The 23814-nt window shown below is 34.3% G+C and overlaps 1 protein-coding gene across 1 annotated transcript in view; it reads right to left on the bottom strand.

Annotated features, from left to right (window-relative positions):
* Positions 1-23814, bottom strand: part of LOC111056408 (tolloid-like protein 2) — a 313249-nt gene that overhangs the window by 210731 nt on the left and 78704 nt on the right. Inside the window, exon 2 of the mRNA XM_039434020.1 lies at positions 6564-6631. The gene's annotated coding sequence lies outside the window, so the exon portion shown is untranslated. The remainder of the gene's footprint in view (positions 1-6563; positions 6632-23814) is intronic.

Below are 23814 nucleotides of genomic sequence, written 5' to 3'. Positions count from 1 at the left end.
TGTTAACTACTTTCCAAAAGCTCTCTGTCTCTTTCGTTTACATGTACATAAGAAAAGAAATTGATTCTCACTATCTGAGTCGCACTAAGGAAAATATAATAGTCTTCGTAGTATCATCCATAGAAACGTAGGGCGATACATCGATGTTTACTGTTCGATGTTTTTTACTCAGTAAAGAGACAATACTACAGAAAAGAGACAATACTGGATTATTATTCCAATCCACCCAGTGCGACCCCTCATGCACGACACCTCTAAAATATTAAATGAACATCTTATTTAGTGCTCTCAGTTGATCACTTATTTCTTACTATTGTGAGTGTTAGTCTACTATCTTACTATTGTGAGTGATCCAGATTTTGTTATGGCTGATGGACAAATACCATTCTGTATGTCGGGTCATGATCTGATTTATGTTATATATAGTCTTGAGCATGGAGTAAGATACACGCCAAAGATTAGGGGCAGGAACCTGAAAAACATTGATCTGGATCGCTGTCTGGCTGAAAAGTCGTGGCATGATATTGTGAATATGAATAATATTGATGACAAGGTAGAAGCCTTCAATTCAATAATTTTTTCAATCTTCGACAAACATGGTAGTACAGGATGTGAAGGTTCACCGCAGGCCATGTCCCTGGTTTAACAGAGAAATATCACTTCTGAGACGAGAGAGATCGAGATAAAGCTAGGCGTACCCATCTCAGGACTGGTTGCAATGCAGACTTTGTGCGTTACAAAGCTTCAAGAAACAGGTTGAGGTCTGTCTGTCGTAGAGCTAGGATAGATTACTATGGTCAACTTTTTGAGGGAAGGCAGTCCACTTCAGAAGTGTGGAGGAACATTCGAAAAGTCGAGATGATACCACCCAAGTCCAAGTCCACTGCTGTTAATGTTCCTCTGGAACAGCTTAATGAATTCTTTTCTACTCCATCTCCGCCTTCTTCATTTGCTCACCATTCACTGAACTCAATCATGATTAATCAATTTAGTCACACACTTCCGCAAGAAAAATTTTTCTTCTTATATGTCCTTCCTGAGACAGTTTCCTCAGCTATTCTCTCAACTAAGAAGAATAATAAAGGTATTGATAATATACCTATTTCATTTTATAAGATTATTCTACCAATAATCATTCCTGCTATCACACATATATTCAATTTCTCTCTCCAAATGGGAGTTTTCCCCTCTCTTTGGAAGCAATCATTGATATGTTCAGTTCCAAAAAATAATAATCCTACTACTCCACAAGACTTCTAACCTATAAACATAGTTTGTAGTATTTCCAGGGCACTGGAGAGAATAGTGCATGAACAGTTATCACTGTACCTAGAATCATTCAACTTCTTTGATGAAAATCAGTCTGGTTACCGCTCTTTTCACAGCACAACTACAGCACTATTGAAAATCACTGATGACATTCGAAATTCAATGGATCATCGTTCTTTCACTCTTCTTGTATCATTTGATTTTACAAAAGCCTTCGATAATGTCTGTCATTCAATCTTACTCCACAAACTCTTTTTTCAGTGTGGTATATCATCTTCTTGTGTTTCCTGGTTCAAGTCCCACCTAACTGATAGGCACCAGTGTGTCAGAGTGGCTGAGGAGAGAATGTCCAGGTGGCTGCCAGTTGTTGCTGGGGTCCCACAGGGCACAATCCTTGGCCCTCTTCTTTTCTCTACCTATGTGAATAACCTTTCTCTGATTTTTCGTGATTTGTCCTATCATATTTATGCTGATGATCTTGTTTGCTACAATCGCTTTCCTTCTGGTCACAATTCTCATGCTGATGATGCTGTGGCTGCCATGAGTGTTAATATAGCATCTTTGATTGTATGGGCAAAGACGCATTGCTTGAGTCTCAATGCCAAGAAATGCAAAAGTATTATTGTTGCTTATGGCAGACTGTACAATCAACTAGACTTCAATGCAGTGTCCAAAGTAATGCTAGATGGCCATGCACTTCAGTATGAGGAATGTATCAAGGTTCTGAGAGTTTTCATAGATAAGAATCTTAATTGGACCTATCACAACAACACCTTATCGAGGAGGATCTTTGCCACAATGCATCAGTTCAAGAGGTTGAGGAAGTTTCTTCCAACCAACCTTCATGTCACGCTTGTTCGAAGTCTTGTCCTGCCCATTGTGGACTATGGCAGCATGGTCTACAATGACATGACTGGAGAGCTTATTATGGAATTGGAGCGTGCATTGAACTATGCAGTTAGGTTCATATATGATGCAAGAAGGGATGACCATATCACACCTTTCTATAGGAGACTGCAATGGCTGAAACTGAAGGACCGGAGACAATACTTCATATTATATCTTGTATATCACCTAGTAGTCGAGGGCAAGGGCCCGCAGTATCTGAAGGAGAGATTCACCCCTCTTGCGCACATCCACCACAGAAACACACGGCAGCACTAGTATTTCCTACAAATTACACTCCACCGCACAGTTATGTACAACTCCTCTTTTACTGTAGTAGCGTCCCGTCTGCGGAACAATCTATCACCTGAGTTGATTTTCTCACCAAGCTTCTATTTGTTCAAATCGAGGCTTCTGTCGTCATTAATAAATGATACATTAGCATAAGGTCATTATGATTTGCAATTGAAAGAATAACATTTTCTCAAATTTCGTGCTTATTTTCAATTTTAGGTGAAAATGTTACTGGAAATTAATTGTAGATATTTTCATGCTCAATCTTCTCCGTTCAATTTTTTTTGTTTAAATTGCATCTGAAGCCTGATAAGGGGGAATCTAAAATCAAACTTTGCATAGATGGGGCAGAGCTCCTGAAATTTTTACAGATATAGGACTAGTGGCAGTTGATATAGCTTATCAATGACTATTTTAGGTATAAATTTGATCAAAATCGTTGGAACCATTTTTGAGAAAATCGCGTAAAACCCTGTTTTTGACAACATTTTCGCAATTTTAGCCGCCACCTTGAATTGCATTTGATCAAAATTGTTCGTGTCGAATCCTTATATTGTAAGGACCTTTCAAATTTCAAGTCATTCCTTTAATTGGGAGATGAGATATCGTGTACACAGACGCACATACACTCATACACTCATACACACACACACACACACACACATACACACACACACACACACCACACACACACACACACACACACACACACACACACACACACACACACACACAAAAACCAATTTTTAAAATTTACAAATTGGGGTACCTTTATTTTTTTTTGGAAAGCAATACTTTCCTTACCTATGGTAATAGGGCAAGTAAAGTAAAAAAACTAATCATTATTAGTACTTTCTAGACTTGACTTACTGTACTAATCAGATAAGTTAGGTGATACAATCAAAATTCTTGCTATGTCGATAACAACTTAGAGTATGATTGACCTAGGCAATTACCTAGTTCTGTGTGATACCATAAAAGACAAACTTAACTGAATATGTCTCAATGTGATTCGATTCTTCTTATCCTAAATAATTTTGAAGCTTCAGTCATACAATAAAATCAGTTGAAATGACACTCCATTCGTACATGAACTTTTATTTTACTTCTCTGATCTCGCAATAGAGTATAAGGAAAACTTTGTTAAATCGGTATGGTTAAAAATCATGTGATATTCAACGTATTTCTCTCACGGCTTCAAGTTTACCATACCTAGTGCAAAAAAAATATTTCTAGCAGGAAACGACTGTGTCATGGTCCAATAGCGTTTTTGCTGCATCCGAATTAAAAGGAATACTGTGTGATACAAATGTTATGAGTCAGCAACGCAACCTGCTTAATCTGGAACATAAATTCGATCAGCACCACTGCCAATAACGACAGCTTCGAGATGTTGTATGTTAGCATCGTCAATATTTTGACGTTGATCAGGTCGATAATGCAGATGTTCGGGTAAGTTTGGCATCGAAGATGGTTGAACAAGACAGACACCACGTCCCTCAGGTATTTCAGGATAGAACAAACAGCGGCAGAATAGCAGCCTGGACCGTAACAATTCATTGTAAGTGTCCTACTTCCCTCACCCTTTTCACCCGTGTTGTGAGCCATACCTTACCCACCCAGTCCAACTCCAGCCAATTTATTCTACGCGGTTCCACTGTTCCAAGTGCCGACACTTATTTCTCTCCACTTCTGTGTCATTTACTTCGCTTGCAAAATTTACTGCCGGAAATATTTCGCACCTTTTCAGAACAAGAGGCGCATTATCATCACTGGTGACTGTTAAGAATGACTTCAATGCTTAACGCGCTTCATAGTTTTCTTCAAGCATAAGAAATCAAACTGGAAAAATATGACTTTATTTGGTTCACCAAGCATATAAGATTACGCAAAGCAGAATAAGATCATAATTTGATCTCGGTTTTCTAGACAAGCGAAACATGATTTAATTTAATGTGATCTACTTTAATAAAAGTAGCGTACTCAGTTCATATTGGAATCAATGGCAGTGTGAGCCAATTAAATTTTCTATTGTTTATAGCTATTAATCATTGTGGTATCTCAGATAATAGAGAATGACTTCCATCTCTGCTAGAGCTTCATTTTCTTTTTTTGGAATTATAATTCATGATAAATATTCTTGAATAATGAATGTGATGCACTCAAACTATGGTTTGATGTGGTTCATGGTAGATTTCAGGTGAATGGTTTCTGAGTCAAGTAGCCATTCTCACATGGTGAGCGATATACAAGTGGTTTCCGAGCCAGAAAGGGTTATGAAAGGATCAATGAAGCTGTCTAGGTTATAAAATTTATTGAAATAGTACAAAAGCAAGTTGAAGAAGAACATATTTAATTTAAAATAAAAATATCTCAGTCTCTTTTTAATGAAAATATTTGGTACAGTTGAAAAATGTATATAGAGGATAAGTTTAACATTGTACTTAGTTATTAATAAATAATAAAGTTTAAGGTTGCTTTGGAGGTTAGGACGTTGTGAAAAAAAATGCAATGCATTCTAGATCTAGAGGAGCAGTGAATGAATAGTTATTCGGTTAATTGATTGCTATGAATAAATGGTTACATAGAGTGGTCTAATATCTTCCTGTGATGCAAATTGAAATGGAAAATAAATAATAGTGAAAATCGATATTTATGTGTACATCGATATGAAAAGTTGACTGAACATTTCTACTTGGACTCTATTGTGGAAAAATAATAATAATAAGAAATCAATAAGAGCTGTTGATATTTATTGATTAAATTTAATTTTTTTTAATCCCTCAAATAGCTTGTAGCTAGAGGGATAATATATCACAAATTGTACATGATTATTTTTGTATCTGTTTTGTTTTGAGTTGAATAAATGAAATGAAATGAAATGAGAAGGAAGTGAAAATTTGGAGCTTCAGACAAGAAAATGAGTAAAGTTTGAGCTATCTGTCATGCAGCGTTCCGATCCTTGTCAAGTTCAACATTTCGGTAGGGTAGAGGGGTGGTGGTAGGATAGATCACACGGACAAGTCATGTATGACATGTATGCACCATTTCTAGGCCGTTGTCATTTGTGGGCGGATCGGAATACTGCTTGACAGTAATGTCCCCAGCTTGAATTGAATTCATTAATAATCTTCTATTCAATGAAAATTAAATAAGTAATTGGATGAGAAATTAGCACTAGCACTATTTTTTATTGCCAGTATTTTATCAGTACTATAGTGGTTGAGGAATTTGCCATACTTAATTTTTCGTCTTCAAAATTTGTTTCAATGCTCAGTGTCAATACTATTTCATTATGAATGATACAATTTCATTATACATTTCGAATGACAGCTCTTAAGTAGTTCACATTCCCTACAAGTTTCTTAATCGCAAAACGTTTTTTAAACGTTTCATGCAAACGTTAATCGATTCCGATCGTCAAGTTCTTATATTAGAACGATTAATAAGTGTTTGATAAATTACCTCCACTGGAGTCACTATTAGCATAATGTTTATAATCAACTCAAAGTTCATAGATTCTTAGAAATTAGTGGATATCCTACTATTTTCTGAATAAAATCATTCCTTTTTCAATGGCAATAACTTGAAATCAATTGAGAAATGATTCAATGATATTGATAAACCAGAGTCAGAAATGACTTATGATTAGCTCTGATCCAGACTAGCTTTGTATTGATCTTATAATACAATCTTATTATACAATTTGTATAATTGGTTCATTGTACTTGAACATCATTAGTATTGTAAATTTCTACTGAAAATGTACATTTAAAGGCTAGCTTAATTATAATGATCTTTTACTGAAGGTGAAGCACACATAAGCTCCAAGCTTGTACAAATATAATAAAATGTGATAGTGTTCAATAATGTACAATAGAATACAATGAAGTATATCCACGATGAAAGACTTTTTAAATGTCTACCATAAAACATATTTACATACATCCAGCTTATCCAAGATGAAGGATATTATTTAGGACTCTATTAAGATGTTCATGATGAATACACATATATAACTTTTGTTCAATTGTAACTACAGACTTAAATTTCACAGGAGAGCCCAAATAATGTACTAATAAAAATGCGATAAATGCATAGAGCTAGTGACTCACCATATCGGCTGTGTCCAGTCGTGGTGCTGTGTATGATGACAAACGGATGCAGGCAGGCGTTGCTTCACCTGCAAACAAGTCAAATGCATTATGTCACCGTCACCTCCAAACTCTACCCACCATCCACCGCCCTCCATCATGCATCAACATCCTAAAACACTCTGCTTCCATGACACCGGTCACCACTTACTCAAACTGCCACTATACCTCGTTTTTCTGTTTACAATTTTCTGACTAGACACAATTGAATCCGATTTCCAACTGGATGCATGAAGAGCTGTACAAATATAAAAGATTCTTATATGTTAGTCCAAATACTAAGAAGTGGAAACGGAGAATAATAATTTATTCCAACCAATTGAAGTAATTTTGTATGTAGTGTCTCCCTGAAATCCTATACTTTTAAACGAGAAAATACGGTTTATATGTTTTTATATTAAATTATCTGTTTGTATGTCAACGATTCTCACGGAATTTGAAACATATTTTAGGTTTATAATATGAAAATTCGATTGCACTAGTTCTCATCCCTGGGAAAACTCGCTGAAGGATATAAGGATATATAATAAAGGATAATTCATCCTTAAAAAAACAGGAGACAATCTCGTCATCTGTCGATAATGGATGATGCGAGTGCATGTGTGGGAGTGAGGCAGAATAAATTATGTTCAGCTGTTAAACTATATTGCATTTTAATCCGCTGATTTCACAAGAAATATAATTAATAATTATTATTGAACGAAAATCCTAAATAAATGCTGCAAATCACCCCGAAGACCTCTGCTACTGCAGACATTGACAACAGCAGGGCTAACAGCTAGATGGAAATTCGATGAGAACTACTATCCAAAAATTAGTTGCCAGCCCGGGAATCGAACCCGGTACCTCCCAATTGCCAGTCAGGAATGCTTACCCTTACACCAAACTGACAATCTCTGGATAGCAGCGCTCATTTTATACGAAGCCATAGCGGCCAACCAGTTACAGATGGAATTAAATAGAGAATGAATTTATTCCATTATGTGGAATAGAAATATAGTTATTTGGCAAGAAATTACATATTATCTACATGATCAACATAATATCTTATTTGTTGACATGACTGAATATATGATTTTATTCAAGATTCATTATTCTTTTATTTATATTAACAAATATTGTAGCAAACATAGTATAAATTAAAGTATATCTAAATTTTTAAGTTATTTTACAGTTTTAAGTGATTAGTGAGTTTGATATTGATATTTGGTTTGTAAACAATCTAAATTCGAAATTTTCTGTTTTAAAATGTTTGGACTGCAAATTGGACTTGAATTCAAATGTGTATGGAACATAACCCACTTTTCGAACTATAAAGTATAAATCAAAATTCAGAGAAGATACAGTTTTGGGCTATGCTTTGTAACATATTTAAATCTGGGTAGATGAAAAACCCTAACAGAAATAGTAATAGGTCTAAAAATAAAGTAATTGGCTAATATCGCCAAGCAGATAATAAACATGATTAGATAGCATCAGCTTGTTCTGGCTAAATGGTACAAGAACCTAAAAGAGATTTGAAGGAAGTTTACTACTCATAAATAGATTATTTATAAAATATTTGAAGATTGAGGTTATGTAGATGTATTCACGGATCGGTGACCTAGAGATCGATCAAACCGAAGAACGTAGAATCTGACCAAAACCCCTTGGCAGAGCTTTATTGCATTCGGATGGTGTGCAATGTGAAAAAACACCCGTCCACGTGGCTAATTATTAGGTAGCATGGAATTAATATTAATGTATAGAATATTAACTAGCATGCAAAGAGCATAAATAAAAAACCAAATAAAAATAATTTAATGTATTCAGGAAATAAGAGTTACCAGGCGCATGAATACCTAATAAAATTTGCATGCACCAATAGTAAAACGGCAGTTAATAGGCGGCAACTGTAGGCCGATTCAAAAATATTTATATATATTTATATAAATGTACTAGTTTTCGTGTAAAAATTTGTGTAATCTATGTTATCAATATGGCTCGAATGCAAAGAAATTATTAATCATATAATCTAAGCAATATTTTGGTATTTTTTGTAAGATCTATTTGAACTTAATGGCGGAGGATTGAGATATTTAAATTTTATGCTAATTTGAAAGTCGGAAAGAGGATCTGTAAAACTGGAGAAAGAAGAACCAGACTCGCCAGCGAGATGCCACCATAAGAGGACCCCAAATATTTTAGAGCGAAGTACCTTATTAATAATTTTGTAAAAATTAAAGTTAAAGTAAATTATTAAAATTCTTAAAAGACTTCGTGATGCTATTGTGAAGCAGAAGTCATTTTTTCATTTTTATTAAATTTATAACCCCTTGGAGGAGACGATTCCGGCTACCATATTCCCGGACCACATGGAGTTGGATCGACATCGGCGGCTTACAAGAAGATTTTCGACACGTGAGTGATTTAAATTTGAATTTAGTGATGGGCGCCCTAGTGCTTCGAAATAATCTGATGATCAAAGCTAGCTCGCCGAAAGGGTTATTATAAATTGAGAAATTAATAAGAGTAATACTTGCGCAAGTAAAAATTAGTATTAAAGGTATTTAATTGAAAGAAAATATATAGATCAATGTTTTAGAAATTTCTATTTAATCAAAGAAGTACGAAATCTAGGCTATCAAACGTATGCATACAATATTTAATTTTTTGCAATACAATTTGCGATAATTTATCATAGTTCTAATTCACTAGATGAATGGCTCTACCTATTCCGTCAGGTGCCGAATCTTGCACCCTGAGATGAAAATATATATATTCGATACAAATAAATCTACTAAATACTAGAGATTTTAATATTATATATATTTGGATTATTAGTGGCTAATTTATCAAGCTGATCTTAGAGCACATATTTCTGATTGAATTATCCAAGCCGACAAGTATTAGCAAGTACATGTCACAGCTACATGCCAAAGAATGCATATGATTTCAAGATAAAGGCACATGGTAATGATTCGTGCCACAAATCTAGAATATAAAGTTAGCCTGTGATATTTTTATTGATTTCAAATATTGTTCTATTTTTATATTATATTTTTTATCGCTCTATATATATATTTTTTGCCTCGACTGATCTTTGCATTATTTGTGTAATATATGTGTAAAATTTTCATGGTGTGCAATTTATTTTATATTCCTCATCTCTATAGTATAAGTATCATTTATATATATATATTTATTATTATTGAATTACAAGAGTTATTGGAGAAGCCCATATCTAGGCCTATCAAGATTTTTTAAGACTGAATACTATTAGAAAACCACGCCCTAATTATATTAAATCTCATGCTTTACCGACTGATGCCAAGCAGGAGGCTAATCGTTATTTAAATATAAAGAATAACGTGACAGAAAGACATGTCGCCCAACGTGATAGGCCACGGATACGACAGAAAGACATGTCGTACCAACGTGGGACTGATGATGAGAGCCAAGCTCATTGAATAATTATCTGAAATTAAGTCAATAACCATATTGAAAATTATAGATAACTTATACGAGTATTGAGGAAAACTGGTGAAGTAAAATTTGTATTACTTTTTGGGGAATCAATAGCTTTAAATAAAGAGAAATTATATGTTTTAAAGAAAATTTTTTATTATTGTTATTGTAAAAAAAAAAGAAAATATATTTTATAGAGAGAGCTATTATATTTTATAGGCCTAAACTGCTAGTCAGAAATCAATGAATAGTATTATTATATTATAAGAGCTTAAGTAATAAATAGGTTACCTGGCTTGTAATGTCCATAGGCCTATCCTCATTTGTGTCCTTATTAATGCCTTGTTGGCCAAAACTTTCACTTTTTTAACAAACACTTGACACTTAATCCATTTTTAAAATATGAGTCTCTTTTCGTCCACGCAAAGTAAGGTAGCAGACACACTGCAGACGGCGATAGTAGCGGAGATCGACGCTGAGGGGGGCGCGATGGAGTCCAACGCCCAGATCTCTTCAATCACCGCCAAGAATCCTGTGAACAGTAATAAACCGTTAAATGTCTCCCAAGAAGCAATAAGAAGGGTTATAGTAGAGGGGATGATCAAGTCATTTTCTAATAGTTTAGAAAAAACAATGACCAGGGCAATGAAGGACTTGAAGGCGGAAATGAAGGAAATGCGGGAATCACTGAAGGATACATCGGTAAGAATGGATAAGGAGACTGCGGAAAGAATAGATAACCTACCAGCACAAAACACTTCACAATTCATGAAATAGCTACAAACAGGAACAATAGTCAACTTATTTCCATAAATAAACAACAGAATAGTAAATCTACACAAATAGCTCACCTAAATTCTGATATAAATCAAAACAAAGTACAACTTAATTCATTGGAGACAGCCGTTGGAGAACAGCAATTATTTTCATCTGAATTAAATGCCGAAGTAGTAGATAATGAAACAGAAGCTTCTAGTCATTGGAAACAGGCCCAAGAGAAGTTAGTACAACTTGAAAATCAAATACATCAATTTCCGCACGAGAATATAGAGCCTATTCCCATAGCAACGTTTGATTCACTACACAGTTTCAATGAATTAGGCCGTTTTGACAATACAGACCGCTATCTCCAACCTAAAGAATTTATAGATCAGATAAAACTAGTTCAATCATTAACACCCACCTCTTGGAATTTTTGGCGTCTTCGTTTGACTAGTTTATTGATTGGCGAACCCCTGATGTTCTTTCGGAGTAGAGTCCATGAATTTACATCATTGGATGAGTTTGTAGCTGTCTTCCTGGAACAGTATTGGAGCAGAAGTAAACAGTTGGACGTGCTAGCGGACATTATATCATGCGATTTCAACCCTAACTTAGACGGTGCATGTACCACTTTCGTCACTGCCCTACAGTTTAAAAATTCTCAATTGAGCGAGCCCATTAATGAATCGGCATTAGCAAGTATTATTTTAAAGAAGCTACCGTATCAAGTTAGAATGGCACTCGCCACACAACCCATTACTGATTGCAAGCAGCTGATAAATCATCTATATGGCATACAGTCTGTGATGGCAATATCAAACCACCGTTCAGACCAGAGATACGCACAAAATCAACACAACTCAAAAGTAATCAGTATACCAGCCAAAACTATGAACCAGTATCATATGATCACTCTCGATCTACTCCTCAATTTAAACGCTGCTATGATCATAATCAAAATAATTGGAATAGTAGAAGCTTTCAAAATTGTCAAACAAACCATTATCCACAGCTAACCTACAAAAGAAATTATTATTATGGCCGTGATCGATTTAACACAAAAAATGATTACACTCAGAATAATCATAATAGAAATCATAAACCACCACCTCATCAAATTAGTACACTTATACATTAGCGCATGCAACAGGAATAAATCAACAAAAAACATGGAACCCAGCACCCAACGACCCGCCACCAGATATACAGAAAACTACATCTAAACAATTATGTCTACATGATACCCCGATACAACCCACACAAGCTCAGAAAAAATAGATAGAGAAAATAAAGATACTACAGCCTCATATACCACCTTTGTGAACGGTTTACCGAAAATATTAGAAAAACAGATGTTAATACAAGATAAATCACCACCAAAAACCGCCGCTCAACATGTAATTAAAACAGCCCGAAAACATCAACCCTCTTGAGCCTTATATTCCCCGCCGACGATCCATCACCGCAGGAAGAGCAGCCCGCATATCCAGAGACCGCCACCATGTGTCTGCACGTCACACCCGCGCATCAAGAGTCCGCCACCGCACCCGCGCATCATTCGACCCCACCAAGGCACCCCAATGAACCCAGGATAGAGGACCAAGAGGATGACACCAGGGAGGACGGACTACCGGACAAGAGGAGCGCCCACCGCAAGGCCCGGAGACGGAAGCGCCCGAGGACACCGGACGGCCGACATCAGGACTGGGAGGACAGCATACAGGATAGAAAGAGAAACATGCATCGCAAGGCCCGGAGGCGGAAGAAACGGAGGAACCGCGCGCGCGCATACCGGCCGCATGCACGCTTCAAGGGGCAAAGAAGAACACCGGACCGACACCGAGGAGGACAGGAGCGGACCGACGGCATGCATCCGCGGCACATACGCTTCAAGAGGGCCAATCAGCGATGTGACCGGCAAAATGGATTGAATGAATGGATTAAAACTGGAGCTACTGATAGGACTACTATGGATTCGTGCATGGGCAACAAGGAAATGGAAGATGGACTAATGAATAATGGAAGGTGGTTAAGAAGAGTGAAAGGAGTAAGGAATAATGTCAATAAAATGGAAGTACCGGGCTATTATATGTGGAAAGATTATATTATTAAAGAACTAATTAGTGTTTTGATTTATTGTATTGTGTGGATTACCATGGCTGTGATAATATTGAAAAGTGATGCTATAATTAAGACCATGTTATTGTTGAAAGAATTTATTAGTGTTGATTGGAAGTGTTATATTATTGAATTGTTTATTATGATGATGAAACCTAATAATGAATTTAAGTGGAAAGTATCGGATGAAGATGATTGGAAGCTTTATATTATAAAGTCGTTTATTGGTGTAACTAGAATTATAAACAATGCCACTAAAGTGAAATTATCGAGACTCAACGGAATAAATAGAAATAACAAGGAAGAAAACAGAACCAGATCAAGGAATTGTTTTAAAAGATACACAAGATACCGAGGTTTTATATTCATGAAGATAGATTAATAATAGGACAGCCTCAACAATCAACAATCAACAGCAGATAACCTAACCAACCGGCCTATAGTATAGCTACAAGCAGAAAGCCAAGATACGGGAAAGCCACGAAATTTCTACATGCTATATCGTCAAATTTGAAATAAATATGATAAGAAATCAAGGAAAACATTATTATCAAACCGATTACTAACCTTCCTTAATAAATTTAATATTGGTATAGGACCTCGTGGCAACAATCCAATGTTTAATTTCTTTCCAGCCGTTAGAAGCCTGCAATAAGGAAAAGAACAATTTTTAAATATGTAATTAAATATATACATCAGATAAAAAAGGACACAAGCGGGGATAATAAAATTAAAATTTGTTAATTACCTTTTTAAGAGAAAAAATTGAGCAGTTAGGTTAGTTATGAAAGTCGATAGCAAATTCTGATGTAACATGTAACACTATGAATTGTAGAACAGCGAACAGCTGACCAAAGCCACCCAAATCAAATGAATGTAATATCTGTTGAACATATGTTTATAAAAAGAAGTACTGTACCCAAAGAGTTATTTATTATTGTTATTATTATATTTATTAATGTCGATATATTTATTTATATGTTTTTATATTTATTACCTATAATTATGCCACGTTTGTTACCTGAAAAGACTTAAAGTGAATACCAGTTACCAAAACCAAAGAACCATTAGCAAAAGAAAGTATTGTACCTGATGTATAGAAAATTATTTATATTAAGACCTAAGAAATACTATAAGATATAAGCCCAGAAGTTTATGAATCGAAATTATTGTCTAAAAGGAATCATTTATGAGAATTATGAAATGTGTGTAGTTAAGTTGGCGGCCCTGCAAGCGGCGAATTTAAAAATTACTGTGTTGTAAATGTTGTCAGGAGGAGTGCGTTTAGAAGTTTATATTTATGATATTTTTATGTGTGTTGAGGAGGAGAATTTGTTATTGTTTTTGATAAAGGTATAAAGGAGATGCAGCAAATATGTCTGCGAAATGTGATAGAAGTAGGAGAGTATAATTTATAAATAAAGTATAGTGTATATCAATGTATTGAAGGGTGGGTTTTCATTAAAAACATTGTGATTCTCAAATATTTTGAATTCAAACCCAGGGGCGCGTGTAACATATTTAAATCTGGGTAGATGAAAAACCCTAACAGAAATAGTAATAGGTCTAAAAATAAAGTAATTGGCTAATATCGCCAAGCAGATAATAAACAAGATTAGATAGCATCAGCTTGTTCTGGCTAAATGGTACAAGAACCTAAAAGAGATTTGAAGGAAGTTTACTACTCATAAATAGATTATTTATAAAATATTTGAAGATTGAGGTTATGTAGATGTATTCACGGATCGGTGACCTAGAGATCGATCAAACCGAAGAACGTAGAATCTGACCAAAACCCTTGGCAGAGCTTTATTGCATTCGGATGGTGTGCAATGTGAAAAAACACCCGTCCACGTGGCTAATTATTAGGTAGCATGGAATTAATATTAATATATAGAATATTAACTAGCATGCAAAGAGCATAAATAAAAAACCAAATAAAAATAATTTAATGTATTCAGGAAATAAGAGTTACCAGGCGCATGAATACCTAATAAAATTTGCATGCACCAATAGTAAAACGGCAGTTAATAGGCGGCAACTGTAGGCCGATTCAAAAATATTTATATATATTTATATAAATGTACTAGTTTTCGTGTAAAAATTTGTGTAATCTATGTTATCAATATGGCTCGAATGCAAAGAAATTATTAATCATATAATCTAAGCAATATTTTGGTATTTTTGTAAGATCTATTTGAACTTAATGGCGGAGGATTGAGATATTTAAATTTTATGCTAATTTGAAAGTCGGAAAGAGGATCTGTAAAACTTGAGAAGGAAGAACCAGCACTCGCCAGCCAGATGCCACCATAAGAGGACCCCAAATATTTTAGAGCGAAGTACCTTATTAATAATTTTGTAAAAATTAAAGTTAAAGTAAATTATTAAAATTCTTAAAAGACTTCGTGATGCTATTGTGAAGCAGAAGTCATTTTTCATTTTTATTAAATTTATAACCCCTTGGAGGAGACGATTCCGGCTACCATATTCCCGGACCACATGGAGTTGGATCGACATCGGCGGCTTACAAGAAGATTTTCGACACGTGAGTGATTTAAATTTGAATTTAGTGATGGGCGCCCTAGTGCTTCGAAATAATCTGATGATCAAAGCTAGCTCGCCGAAAGGGTTATTATAAATTGAGAAATTAATAAGAGTAATACTTGCGCAAGTAAAAAATTAGTATTAAAGGTATTTAATTGAAAGAAAATATATAGATCAATGTTTTAGAAATTTCTATTTAATCAAAGAAGTACGAAATCTAGGCTATCAAACGTATGCATACAATATTTAATTTTTTGCAATACAATTTGCGATAATTTATCATAGTTCTAATTCACTAGATGAATGGCTCTACCTATTCCGTCAGGTGCCGAATCTTGCACCCTGAGATGAAAATATATATTCGATACAAATAAATCTACTAAATACTAGAGATTTTAATATTATATATATTTGGATTATTAGTGGCTAATTTATCAAGCTGATCTTAGAGCACATATTTCTGATTGAATTATCCAAGCCGACAAGTATTAGCAAGTACATGTCACAGCTACATGCCAAAGAATGCATATGATTTCAAGATAAAGGCACATGGTAATGATTCGTGCCACAAATCTAGAATATAAAGTTAGCCTGTGATATTTTTATTGATTTCAATATTGTTCTATTTTTATATTATATTTTTTATCGCTCTATATATATTTTTTGCCTCGACTGATCTTTGCATTATTTGTGTAATATATGTGTAAAATTTTCATGGTGTGCAATTTATTTTATATTCCTCATCTCTATAGTATAAGTATCATTTATATATATATATTTATTATTATTGAATTACAAGAGTTATTGGAGAAGCCCATATCTAGGCCTATCAAGATTTTTAAGACTGAATACTATTAGAAAACCACGCCCTAATTATATTAAATCTCATGCTTTACCGACTGATGCCAAGCAGGAGGCTAATCGTTATTTAAATATAAAGAATAACGTGACAGCTTGTTGGTCCTTCTTCAATCATTCTAAAAAATTGTATTCCGTGTATCAATAAATAAATATGAACTATATGCTCTTCTACTCCAGAGCGAAGCTCGGTGCCCCGATATTGATGTCTGTGAAAATAAAATCTCAAAATAAGTCTCATATATGTGAGAATTTTAGGAGCTTTGCCCCATCTATGCAAAGTTTGATTTTAGATTCTCAATTATCAGGCTTCAGATACAATTTGAATGAAAAATTTCAAGTGGATAAGATTGAGCATGGAAATCTCTATAATTGATGTCCAGTAACATTTTCACCCGATATTGAATATAATCTCGAAATTCTAGAAATTGTGATTATTTAAATGCAAAATTAATGAGAGAAGTAATTACTGTTGTGTGTGTCTGTGTGTGTGTGTGTGTGTGTGTGTGTGTGGTGTGTGTGTGTGTCTGCACTCCCGTCTCTTTCAAAAGCCAAATTGTTCATCTTACGAGGTTCCACAATCTTCAGTCCATTTCGACAAGCATATCATCTCCAATTTTCTTGTTAATATTATTACTGAAAATCAATAATAATGAATATCTCGACGAACAAATGCTAAGGTGGAAGAATTCAATTTTTGTAATATAATAGATCTTTCAAAACACACTTTGTCACCACAATCCATATTTGATCAATTTGTTCAGTAGTTTTACAGAACGGTCATGTTCGATCTACCTGAGCTGCCATGTTTAATCTAACTGAGCATCGTGGAGAATCTTGATTGTTTCTCTACGTTATGCACGATTTTCGACAATCAAGGAAGTGAGTGGCTGAAACAATGATGCCTTTGTGTGCAAGTGTGAGTGTCGAGAACGGTGTTAAATAACGATGGGGAAGAGATCCGTATACTGGTGCTGCTACTGCTTTATAGTAGTCAGGGTGTTTACACGGATGAGAATGCGTGGGCAACTGACCGAGTGTGACCTAGGGCTGTATAATCGATGCGTCGTTGCCATGGTAACGCAGGACTCATCTCAACAAGCCGAATCATGGCCGGTCTGCTGAGCCACCGCCACCGCCACGGCCAAACATCATCATAGTTTGCACTCGATCGTTTTCTTTCAAATTTTACTTTACTCAAAGTACTGCTATACTTTTATAGAACTGCTATACCCTTCTGTAAAATCTCCGTTCAAGTACTAGTTATTATACTGTACTGTACTAGACCATTTTCCTTGAAGTTCTCTTATCATAGCAGTCTACACACTTTCCCTTCCTGCTGGATTTTGCAGAGGTCGGAGTAAGCCAATAGTGATAGTTGGACCCTTAACATAGCAATTTTGTTGATTTTGATTAGGTTATTTCCTTCAATTATTCTATACTCACCTTGAAATTCCTTTTCTCGAGTTTGATTTAGCTGTGAAAGTAAACCGAATATTAGGTGGTAGTAGTAAGGTAATCATTGGAAAAATACTGTGGATTTCTAGTGAGACCAACGTTTCTCTAAATTATAGTGGCCCAGTAGCCTTAGCAATTTTTCCTGCAGAGCTTTCACATAGAGGTGAAAATAAACTCAATCTTATTTAGTTGGCTACTTACCACAGCAATATTATCAATATATCAGTTGATCTATTTCTCTCCAAACTCTTCTCACCTATCCACCTCATCTTTCTCAATTTTATGAGACTTTTCAGTAGGTAACTGGAGGAAATTTGAGAAAAATCAGAAACTCTCGAGGCGGAATTTTGAATTTTTCAAATTTAATTGGTTGATTAGACCAGACTTTAACACGGTGAGGCATTGCATTCTGCATTGAAAACGTCAAATTGTTGTTATTGTCTCTAGAACTGCCAGAATAACAGTAATAGCAGTAAATATATTTCTCTATCAATTCCTTATTCCCAAACATTAATTGGTTTAATGGAGAAAATAGATGGTAGCAACCAATAATACATAATCAATTATGGAAAGTTGAATAATATTTTATCGTCGATTGATTGGGATAGAGAAATACCAGCAGTATCGGTTAATGAGGGATGGGAGAATTTAATTGACATTTTAAAAAGCCGTATCAAAGAATCAAAGAAAATCTTATTGTAAAAAATAACTTGGCACAGAAATTCAGGTCGCGATGGGTAAATAGTTATCTGATCAAGCAAATAAACTTAAGAAATGAGTTATACAAGAATGTAATCAAACAACCTAATAATGACGACTTAAAACAAATATACAATACATTCAAAAATAACTTACGTAATAAACTGAGAGAAAGAAAACAATTGTATTATTCAAAACTGTTTAGAAAAAGCCAGGGAAACATTAGAAAGACGTGGAAAACAATTGACGCGTTAATAGGATTGAAAAAGATAAAGAACCACTAAAACTAATTGTTGATGAGCAGGGAAATAGCACACATGATAATAATAAAATTTCTTATTTGTTTAATTATAAATGTTGTGAATAAAATGAATGATAAATTAGAACAAAGCACATTGCAAACCAGGGAAGAGACTGCTAGAATATCAAAAATAAGCGTTTCCATACAAATCTCCAACTAATTCAATTTTTCTTCACCCTACAAATCCGGAGGAAGTAGCAAGTACAATAAGAAAACTGAAAAACAAATCTTCGCCAGGTGTTGATGGAATAAGCACAAGCATTATTAAAAAACTTATGTACATGAATTATTTGAACAAATTAACCGATCTAATCAACCTGAGTATTGTGAAAGGAAAATTCCCAAGCATGTTTAAACACAGCGTAGTAATACCTATTCCTAAAAAGCCAAATTGTAAAATGATAGATCAGTTCCACCCAATTTCATTTTTACCGGGGTTTTCCAAGCTTTTAGAAAAAATATTCAAGATTAGACTTGAAAACTTTTATAAAAATAATAACTTTTTTAGTGATAACCAATATGGTTTCCGTGAAGGAAGAAGTACAGAAGCGGCAATTACAAATCTCATTTCAAAAATAAATGACAGTTTTAGTGTTAATAATAAGTGTGCAGCTCTGTTTCTTGATATATCTAAAGCATATGATGCTATTGATAAAAACATGCTTCTAAAAAACTTGATTTATCAGGAGTAAGAGGAATTGCTAGTGATAGGTGTACTACTAATGCTACCTATCTAGGAGTCAAAGGGTCAGAATTAATGATACGTTGAGTGAACCCGTGGACAACCCATATCCTCAAGGATCAGTTTTATCAAGTACTTTATTCCTGGTCTTTATTAACGATTTGACGGATGGTAACTTACAGGGAAGGATTATATCATTTGCAGACTATACAGTTATATATTCGGCCAAAACAAATCAGGAACTTGAAAATAAATTAGAAACGGATCTTAAGCACTTTAGGTGGTGGTTTTGCGAAAATAAATTAACTATCAACACAGACAAAACTAATATAATACAATTTGATCTTTAAAACACGGATCAGGAGTTGGCTAGTATTTACTTTCATAAATTAGATTGTGCACAACAGGCGAATAATATACTGTGTAACTGTGAAACAATAAAACAAGCACGGAAAGTTAAGTATTTGGGCCTCATATTGGATAGTAGGCTCACTTGGTCAGATCATGTACAGAAGATAAAAAATGAGTTATTTGTATAAGGAAGTTCTATTACCTCAGACAGCTATGTCAAAAAGAAGTATTGTTACAATATTATACCATGCAATTATTGGTTCTAGAATAAATTATGGAATAATATGCTATGGGAGTGCATACAATGTTCATATTAAACCTGTGATTACTGGTCAGAGACATATATTAAAGATAATTTGTAATAAACCTGGACAATATAGTTCAATGATGAACTATCAATATTACCAGTGAGACATTCTTTTCTATTCAAAGCAATGCTGGATTTAGCTGAAAATAATTTTGATATCCAACAGATGAAAGATAGAATGAACCTTAGGAATTCACAGGACATTAACCTCCTAAAACCAAGATTAGAACATTCCAGATGACACTTCAAATTCATAGCTATAAAAATATTCAATTCACTTCCAGTACTGTAACAACAAGGAAATAACGTCACGTCAGTTATTTAGAAGAGAAATCAAGAAAATCATATTACAACTAGACAACCCGAAGTGATTTTTTTACTAAATTAATATAGGTCTAAATTTAGTATAATTTACACATTACACGACATGAACACCAACAATTAAGGATCATTGAACTCACAAATCCCGTCCGGTATGCGTAAACAGTAAGATATTATTAAATTTCAATCACTGTCTCTTTCTCAAAAACGCGTATTCTTCATGGTCTAATTACATCAGCACTTTGAATAAAAACGAAACGTTAACTATGAATTAAATTGAACAAAATATGAAAAAAACAGCAACCACTCCATACATAATTTTAAGTTTTTTGTATGTGTGTGTGTGCGCGAGCGCGCGCATGTGTGAATGTGTGTGCCTGTGAATGTGTGCAAGAATTATTATAAATTGACATATTGATTTATTTCAATATAATATCATATTCAATTATTATGTTCTTCATGATATAATATTTACATTTGTTTATTAATATTTCATTATATATATTCAAGTGTCCCCACACAGGGTAGCCTATAGGGAACACATATTAGAAATTAGGAAACAATACTGTATCTGCTGAAAAAAAAATGTTAACCTGGGTTGAGAATGTTTCTGTATCCTCATTTCTCAGTACAGCTGATGATGCGTTGGTAAACGTGAAACCATGGTTCTGTTTTAAAGTTTTTAATAAATAATATTATAGTGAAAATTGACAATATCTTTGTTTTCTTATTATGTTATTGGTGAAGTTTTAGGCTAGTTTTGGACAATCAACATTCTATTTATATTATTACTATCTTCACACTGATGAATGAATAATACATGCATTACACATAACCTATTGGGAATGAGTACATTCTGTGTAGGCCGTGAGGATAGCCGGTGATCTTCACTTTTTTTTGAATATTTGAGGTTTTATGAAGGTTTTGGTGCAATATTATGAATATTCTTCTATTTTGGAGTAATGTGTATTGTTTATCTCTTGCGGTCTAGGGTGATGGTTTTCATTTCAATATTGCGGCAGCCAACCTGTATAATTGGAATGTTCATACCATATGTTAATATCCTATTATATTAAGCGAGCGAGCAATTCCTGTAAATATTTGAATATTTGGTTATTTATATGTTTATTTCATGGTTATTTATATGGTTATATATTCATGTCCAACGGATCTCGAAAACGCTCTAACGATTTTCACGAAATTTGGAACATAGTAGCCTAGGTTTATGATATAAAATTCGATTGCACTAGGTATTATCCCTGGGAAAACTCGCTGAAGGACATGAAAAGGATAACAGTTATTCATCTTTGGAAAAACAGATGATAATTTCGTTGTCTGTCGATAACAAAAGATGTGTGTGTGCGAGAAAGACAGAATTATGTTCAGCTGTTTGATCAATCCGCTTATCTCACGAGAAATATTATTTACAAATTTTAATCGACTTAATCAAAATAATCTGATTTGTTGACATGGCATGGAGAAATTTTTGCATTCCTCTAGGAATTAATCTCAATCCACAGTGATTAGATGGAGCCTTATGAACTATAAATATATTATAATTTCTTCTTTTGTGATGAATTATTTATGCTCTTGTATTCCAGAGCGAAGCTCGGTCCCCCGATATTTCACTCGAATCACTGGAATGATTCTGTCAGTGTTCACCTATATTTTTTTATCCTATGATATGGATCATCAATAAATAATAAATTCAAGAGAAAATATCTTCTTGCTTCTTGTTGATCAATTATGAATGTCCATTTCTACGTTGGAAATAAGTGTATCCTCTTACAAAGATTTGTATAGGTTGGCAGTGGCACTACACTCAGGGCCAACTTGAAGCTGAGTTTTGGTTTGTGCATAAACGTCCACAACGACAGGCATTGTTGTCGGGTGACATTCATCTTGACCTAATTTCAAATGTGCTAAAAACAGCTGATCAAATAACTTTACATTATTTGTATTTATCCGGCCTATCTGAAATTATCAAAACATTTTAATAATATCAAAATAGTGCCATTTAAAAGAAAAATCCTAATCTTTTACTTTAAACCATAATTAAACATAAACTTTCTGGTTATGTGTCAGACAAATTGAAATCTCGAAGATCTGAGATCCTTTCCCTGTCATGCTCGACGATAGCATTTATGCACAAACCAAAGCCTACCTTAAGCTGCTTCGTAATTCCATCATATCCTCGTCCAAAATCGAAAAATATTTGTTAAAACTCCGCTGATTCGTGTGATTACATTACAATCATTAATATCATATAATTGAAATTTGAATTGCAATTCATATTTCTTATGATTCATCATACTTTGTAAAATTCATTGAATAATCAGCTATATTGCAACTTATTGGAACCTAGTGGATGAGCCAAAATATATTTTAATGTACATAAATGAACAAATTTGATATCTTCAACTTTCTATACTGATTTCTCTCTTTTTTTTGGAAGTTGAAATAAAAGATATTGTATTTTGTGAATAATGACTCCGGTGAAATGAAAACCTATTCTATAATATACAGTTACTGGAGAATCCTTGGTTTGAAGAACTCGCTCATGAATAGTTGTATTGATCTCTGAGATCCGCAACTTTTAATTATAGAGTTGTTGAGAATTATTATGGAAACAGGTGAATATAATATATTTTACAAGTATGATATTTTAGTAGTAGGTTCTATGAGAATCCTATCCCAAATGAAAAAAAAAAATTTGTCGCTTGAAAACTTTTGTCCACCATCTTGGATCCGTCATATGGATCCAACTTCATTTCGAATCCAGCATCATTTTGAATCCAAATTCATTTTCACTTTCCTTGCCCTATTACCATAGGTAAGGAAAGTATCGCTTTCCGAAAAAATTAAGGTACACCAATTTCTAAATTTCAATACGTTTCAAGGTCCCCTGAGTCCAAAAAAGTGGTTTTTGGGTATTGGTCTGTATGTGTGTGTGTGTGTGTGTGTGTGTGTGTGTGTGGTGTGTGTGTGTGTGGTGTGTGTGTGTGTGTGTGTGTGTGTGTGTATGAGTGTATGTGCGTCTGTGTACACGATATCTCATCTCCCAATTAACGGATTGACTTGAAATTTGGAACGTGAGGTCCTTACAATATAAGGATCCGACACGAACAATTCCGATCAAATGCGATTCAAGATGGCGGCTAAAATGGCAAGAAAGTTGTCAAAAACAGGGTTTTTCGCGATTTTCTCGAAAACGGCTACAACGATTTTGATTAAAGTTATACCTAAAATAGTCATCAATAAGCTCTATCAACTGCCACAAGTCCCATATCTGTAAAAATTTCAGGAGCTCCGCCCCATCTATGCAAAGTTTGAATTTAGATTCTCAATTATCAGGCTTCAG

The sequence above is a fragment of the Nilaparvata lugens genome, chromosome 1, assembly GCF_014356525.2.
Source record: "Nilaparvata lugens isolate BPH chromosome 1, ASM1435652v1, whole genome shotgun sequence".
Taxonomy (NCBI): domain Eukaryota; kingdom Metazoa; phylum Arthropoda; class Insecta; order Hemiptera; family Delphacidae; genus Nilaparvata; species Nilaparvata lugens.
Note: the sequence above shows the minus strand (reverse complement) of the source record. Positions and strands in the feature narration are given on the sequence as shown.